Genomic DNA, 7623 nt, shown 5'->3' with positions numbered 1-7623 from the left:
GAGCAGGGCCATAGGCCTAATTCCAGTCAATCAGAACTAATCTTGTTTCATCTTTCCAGTGATAAGTCACGTGAACATCAGGCACTCCTGATATATGCACTAGGGGCACCCAACTTCCTTGGGATTCTTCCTGAGTCCATAACCCCAGTTTCATCAACAAAAGACATCAGACAAACCCAAACTGAGGGACAGTCTATGAAATATCTGACCAGTACTCTTCAAAAGCATCAAGTTCATGACAAACAAGGAAGGACTGAGAAACTGTCATAGAGCAGAGGAGACCAAGGAGACACGACAACCAAATGCAATGTGGTACCCTGGATGGGACCCTGCAACAGAAGAGGACATTGGGGGAAAACTGAGAAAATCCCAATAGGTTTGCAGTACAGTCATTAGTGTGGCACCAATGCTGAAGTCTTAGTTTTGACAGATGTGGCAGGGTTGTACAGATGTTAACATTAGGGGAAGTGGGATGATGGGTATTATGGGAATTCTGTGTTCGTTTGCAACCTTTCTATGTATCTAAAGTTATTCCAAAAATCAAGTTTATTTTATTTTTTAAATATTTATTTATTTATTTTGGCTGCTCCAGGTCGTAGTTGCGGCACGCGCAATCTTCGCTGCGGCACGTTTAGCCACAGCATGCGGACTCTTAGTTGTGGCATGCAGGATCTAGTTCCCTGACCAGGGATCAAAACCGGGCCTCCTGCATTGGGAGCGTGGAGTCTTACCCACTGGACCACCAGGGAAGTCCCTCAAGTTTATTTAAAAAATAAGTTTGGGGCTTCCCTGGTGGCACAGTGGTTGAGAGTCCGCTTGACGATGCAGGGGACACGGGTTCATGCCCCGGTCCGGGAAGATCCCACATGCTGTGGAGCGGCTGGGCCCGTGAGCCATGGCCGCTGAGCCTGCGCATCCGGAGCCCGTGCTCTGCAACGGGAGAGGCCACAACAGTGAGAGGCCTGCGTACCGCAAAAAAAAAAAAAAAAGTTTGTTTGGAGGCTATTTTGCTAGCTTCAAGCAAACTTAAAGGATCTGAAAACATCCTGTGTCATTAAAAACTTGACTCAGGGAATTCCCTGGTGGTCCAGTGGTTAGGACTCTGCGATTCCACTGCAAGGGGCACGGGTTCGATCCCTGCTCAGGGAAGCAGTGCAGCGTGGCCAAAAACAAAACGAAACAACAACAACAAAAAACAACTTGACTCTGAGTCCATACTGAATACTAATTTGAAAAATATAGGGCTACTGAAGGAAAATAATACACTCAAAAGGAAGGGAAAAAACCTGACACTGAATAAATTCAGTATAAATTTCCAAATACCACCACCTTCATCATGCACTGTCCAAAAGACATCCGTGTTTGGAAGCACAGCAGGTCTCCCCAAGAAAGCACTAGGCAAGCACAGCCACCTGGTCTTCCTAGCACACAAAACGGCGCTGCCTCCTTGAACTTCCTCCACACTCAGCCACTTCCCTGCTCCCCTGCCCTCCAGGCTGCCCCTGCCCGGAAAGCCCCCCTGCTCAGTGCACCCTGGGGCCAGGTTCTTCTGTGTTCCTCACTGCAACAGCCCTACAAAGGCCGGCCATCCCCTCCTGGCAGGGCACTGCCCTCCCTTCTGGCCGCACTGCTGACCATTTCCCCTCAGCCCCTGAAGCAGAGCCATGGTTAAGGGGGTCACAGAGGGGTGAGAGCGCTCACGTAGGCTGCCCCCCACCCACTAAGCTGCACATCAGGTCCTTTTCACCCAAGGATTCCTTCGGGGCATGAGCATGGAGCCCTGTCCTGTTGATGCCTCTTCTAACTCACCACCTGACCATCCTCACCCACCCCCGCCCCCCTGAAAACACAAAGCTCAGTGCCAGAGCTTCTGGGTAAAAGAGTTTTCTAAGATTAAAAAAAAAAAAAGAGCACGCAGATTGTATGAGTTTTGTTTTTCTAGGAATGAAAATAAATGTGTTCACAAATAAAATCTATATTTAGATACACAATTTTAAAACTGTATATCTGATAATAACAGCTATGTATATACAATCAGCAGACTATAATTTTGACCAATGAAAGAAACCCATGAAAGAAAAATGCCAAACTGCAGGAAGAAAAAAATGAGTTAACAATGGAAAAAGAGAGTAGTATTATGGGCTGAGCTTCTGAGACTACACTGAGGAAACAGTTTATTCTCTCAGTCTTCAGTCCAGGCTAAGTCACAGGCCACTCTGAGAGAAAAATGCAGAATGGCTAAGGGCTTACCCTCTAGGAAGGAAGCCGGTTAATAATGACAGGACCCCGGAAATGAGCAGTTATCAAGCTTCCTGTTGCTAACTTACCTGCTTCCCCAGGGCCTAGCTGCTACGGATCAGACTTTCCTAAGAACATGCCTGAGCAGAGCCAGTATTTGGGCAACTTTCCCAAAGACTGGGCTGTTCCCACCATTTCCCATAGGAGAAGCACTGCTCACGGCCAGTGCTGGCACACACTTAGGTCTGATGTTCCCATCCACTCCCGCCCTCCTCCTAGGTTGATGGCTCTCTCACTCACACTCGTTCACCCCTGTGCACATCCGTGCACAGGTGCATGGCAGGAAAACCCAAGACAAGGTGGGCTGCTCAGACACTGAGTGTTGGGATCCCCCAGGACCACCAGCCACACGACCATCTCAGGAAGGTGGAACCCCTCACAGCCAGGGGCACAGCTGTGGCACTGCACACACCCACAGAGCATGTGCTCCTCTTAAGACAGGATGCTCTTAGAAATTAGAACAAAGCCAAGAGCTGGGAAAAGCTCTCTCTGACCTTACCCAAAGCAGCAAAGAGAGGTGTGCCAAAGGGACCGCAGAGCAGGGTGGATGCTTCCGTCATGAGGGGAAAGCAGCTTGGCTTCTGGTCAGAGAATCTGCTAGGGTCATCCTGATCCTCAGGGCCCACCTGCAGGGTCCACAAAGCTGACGCTGGCTCTTCTACAGGTTAGATACTCAGGGTCTGACCACATGAGGACAGTGGTCCATGGCAGGGCTCACCCCTGCCTGTTGGCACAGCAGGGCAGCAGTGCCAACATGGAGAGCCTCAGCCCAGAATACTGTATGCTTGACACTAACACTTACTAATCCAGATTTAACCTGACATTTGACCACCAAAACTTCCCAGGAAGGACTGTAGTATAAAAAGGAACCAATGGCTTTCAAATACAACCTTTCAAGGGTTAAAAAGTGGTAAAAGGGTAGGTGGTAATAATATATAGAGAGAAAAAAGAGCCATCCCCTTTCTGAATTATATTTCCTTAGACAATGAAGAAATGGTACATGGGACGTTTTTAACCATCTGACTTCTTCCTAGTTTGGAATGCTTTCATATTAAGCAACAGTTTATGATGAGACCCTCCATCCCTCAAACATATACAGCTCTGAACACAGGGAGTCAGAATACACATGCAGGATTCAGAGATGTCTTCGTTAATAAATAGCAAAAATGGTAAGACAGGCTTGTCACAAATATGCCGGGTATGAGAACCACGAAGAGAAAGCGTGAAAAAGAGTAACAGAAACCATCTAGACTCCAAGTTTAGAGAGGTATATACACAACAAGGTACAGAACCTGTTTTAGAGAAACACAACACTGAATATATAACAAAAGCTGATGCACACCAAAGGGCGGTAGAGAAACACAACATTGAATATATAACAAAAGCTGATGCACACCAAAGGGCGGTAGAGAAACACAACATTGAATATATAACAAAAGCTGATGCACACCAAAGGGCGGTAGGGGGGACACAAAGAAGCTGATTGGCCAGAAAAGGCTTCACAGCCAGGGGGTGGGGAGGCCGGTGTGTTTCCACTGAGGGGAATTTCTTCAGGCAAAGAGGAAGGGCCTAAAGAGGAGAACCTGGCAGCCGAGAACATCCTGGACACTGTCCTGGGCTTTATAGGCTGGGAAGAGAGGTCACATGGCACGTGCAACTGAGGGATCCTCTCGGAGGAGGAGCTAAGTGACAAGCCAAGAAAAGCAGGGGAAGTCACAGGAGCATTGGAATTTGGGGACCCCCACCAGCAGCTCACTTCCTCACCAAGAAAGGGAAAACTAGGAAGAAAGCGTGTCAATGTTTTCAGCCCCACAGGAGACAGCGTGTGATGAGCACGCAGTGCGGCCATCCCCCTCCAGACATAACTACTTCCTTCACTGCAGGAGGGTGTCCACAGCCACGCCACCGTCGAGCACAAGAACCGACTGCACTTCAGACCCAGTGCAAGAGCAAGGTCTGCAAGGTAAACCTTCTCCCCCTGGACGGGGCAGAGTTCCCAGATCCACTGCAGCCCCTGTCTTCCCAAATCTTCCAGAAACAGGGAGGGAAGATAGAAAAGTTAACTCCAAGCCCCTTTTCCCACAGGTTTCCACTGCAGGTCAAAGCACTAAGGAGAACTTCAATGCGGCTTCAAGCCTCCCAGCGAATCTTATCAACCTTCTTTGACAGCATCCAATATTAGGCTGTCACTTTGAGATACAACTCCTGCTGCAGTAAAATTAATTCCAAAAAAGAAAAACAGGTTGAAGAATGAGACTTTAACAATGAATTCATTGTTAAATAAGCTTTTACCCGGATGAATTCTGACTGAAATACTGCCGAGAGAGACACACACACAGCCTCTCATCAGCCCTCTCCAGTGTGGGCAGACCTGCCACCAGCTCCACAAACAGGCGGAAGACAGGGACCTCCAGACATACCTTCAAACCACATCTTTAAATATTTTGAAGGCTGCAAGTGGCTGGTACAGAGGGCACACAATCCTATCTGAAGGATAGAGGAGGTCACCAGGCACTATGTGCCCACCTTCATCAGGCCCCTTGACTACACTCCAGATGGAAACCACACTTGTTTGTTCTTCTATGGGCCATGCACCCAGTCATGAGCTGCTAAGGTCAGATTTGTCCCTCTTTTTCACACACAGAGTTTGCAGTGCTGTCAGTTCTCGCTTCTGTGAGCCTATGTGTAATCCAACTATTTAAACAGAAACCTGAATCAGTTGCTCTGATAAGGGATTTGAAGCCCACAAATGTAAACGCTTTATAATGAACTCTCTCTTTACACATTCAGAACAACTTGGAATTTCTTGGGATAAAAATTCCATTTTAGGGCTTCCCTGGTGGCGCAGTGGTTGAGAGTCCACCTGCTGATGCAGGGGACGGGGGTTGGTGCCCCAGTCCAGGAGGATCCTGCATACCACGGAGCGGCTGGGCCCGTGAGCCGTGGCCGCTGGGCCTGCGCGTCTGGAGCCTGTGCTCTGCAATGGGAGAGGCCACAGCGGTGGGAGGCCCGCGTACCGCAAAGAAAAAAAAAAAAAAAAAAAAAATCCATTTTAGGCACTTCCCTGGTGGTCCAGTGGTTAAGACTCTGCACTTCCACTGCAGGGGGCGCAGGTTCAATCCTTGGTCGGGGAACTAAGATCCCACATGCCATGCGGTGTGGCCAAATAAAAAATAATAAATAATAAAATTCCATTTTAAATTAGGAAAATTTTCTAGACCAAGAGGATGGAAGTAGACTTCATGCCACTATATAAATGCAACCAGCGTCGAGCACAGAAAACAGATTCCACACACCACCCCACGAACCACCATGAACCCAACAGGCCTTTCTCCTCTAGGACATCATCATCAGAACATGTTCCCCACTGCTCTTGAGAAAAATGCACTCTGCCTGTTGTTTCATGAGACTGGATACACAACTGGTTCTCAATATTCAAGCTATTTTTTTTTAAGGGTTTGGTATCACAGTGAACAAGAATGCAATCCAGTTACGGAAGAATGCACTACTGAAAAGGCCTTAACAACACGTTCAAAACTTACAGTTTCCACACCAGCACTTCCTCCCCGGTGATCTGCCCTTTGAAACTGCCTTCAAAACAACTGTGCTCCGCACCCCTATGGCCAGCTGTCATCACAAGGGCAGGCGCAGAGCACGCACACGTTGGTCCCAACCCTCACACCTGCTGAGGGAGTCATTTCTGCATCAAGTGTTCCTCAGCAGTGGCTCCTTGCTCCATAGTCACAGAAGTGAAGTATCACGTGGGATTCCATCAAAGTCCATTTCCACAGAAGATACTCCTCAGGAAGGGACAAAGTGTAGGGCCAGTGGAGGCTCTCCTCACACCATCAACTCAGAAGGGACCAACTTTGTTCACTCCCTCATTTCTGCAGCGCTTCCCAGTTCATTACACACTTGCCCTACATTCACCCAAACCCCGCGTTAGGTGGCTCAGCAGACAAGGGCACAGATTGAAGAGGGGAACCCACCCAGGAGCTGCCTTTTCCTCCTCCCAAAACCTGTGCTAAAGGCAGCCTAGACTGTGTATACTGACTCAAGTCTCAAGTGCCACCGCCAGTCCACCCGACCCCCCAACCCTGTCATTGTAACCCATTATCCTATAGTATGTTCTTCATTACACTTATCACTATATAAATGTACCTTACATATCTTAAAAAAAAAAAAAAAGGCAGCCTGGAGGCCAAGTCCTGCTTTGAAGAGATGCCCAAGGCCTCTTTTCAGGTCCCATATCGCCACAAGCTGCTGCTGTGATCCTTCTTATAAAACGCATGTCAGAAGAGTAGAAAAACCTACACTTCCACCTTTTATTAGAATAGGGACCTCACCTTGCCACCTCTGGACTCGGCTCAGTAAGTGCTGTAGGGGCGTCACAAATACATCACACTGCACGAGGCCACATGAGAAGCTCCCCAAAAGGGTGTGTGAAAATCAGAACCCACTTCTTTCCATGTTCTCTGCCTTCCCCACTGGCTTCCCACACAGATGCAGCCACCCTTGCAAAAGCCACCCTAGAGTGTGCAATGAACCACTCTCCCTAAGCAACAGTTTTACCTTTAACAAAATCATTGCACAACTTTTTAAGAAGCAAAGATTCCAAACCTCACCCATTCAGAATATCAGCCCTCAAATAAGGAGGGACCAGAGCCTCTTTCCAAACAGCTGCTTTCTGACAGTGTGAGGCTGAAACAGGCTCCAGGGGTCACAGAGTTCAGCCATCTGCCCAAAGAAATAGCTAAGTGTGCTGTCCTTCCACAAGAAGATGTCCCTCCTGCCTCCCACACAGCAGTCCGAGGACACGCACAACCCCTAGGAAGACATCCTGGGCAGTGGCATTGAGGACTTCCCCAGACAGAGGGCTGCGACCCTCCCTCAGAGCACCCCTCTCAGGAGGGGCAGGGTGGCACCCAGGTCTCTGCCATCGCTCAGACGTGGGTTCAAACTGCACTCTATGTATTAGGCGGGTACTTAACCTCTCTACACTGTGGAAACTGAAGTTTCTGCACCTGTAAAATGGGAGTGACACTTATCTCACAACACTTTTGACAGAAGTCAAGCAACATGGTGTGAGCTATCTTGCAAAGTGCCTGCCTTGAAGTAAGTGCTCAATAAATGGTTCTGACAGCCTCTGGCTCACTGCAGTACCAAACTGGGCTGGGCCATTTCCAGACTTCCCAACTCATACTGCTCCCCCGCTGACTGTACACACGTAAAGAAGCGGGAAAGTAATCGGGACGGGGCCTCTCCTAAAGTGCCACCTTAAAAATCCAGGTGCAAACTCACTTGAACAGTGCAAATCTATCTGTC

Source organism: Physeter macrocephalus, chromosome 14, assembly GCF_002837175.3.
Source record: "Physeter macrocephalus isolate SW-GA chromosome 14, ASM283717v5, whole genome shotgun sequence".
Taxonomy (NCBI): domain Eukaryota; kingdom Metazoa; phylum Chordata; class Mammalia; order Artiodactyla; family Physeteridae; genus Physeter; species Physeter macrocephalus.
This window is presented reverse-complemented; position numbering follows the sequence as displayed.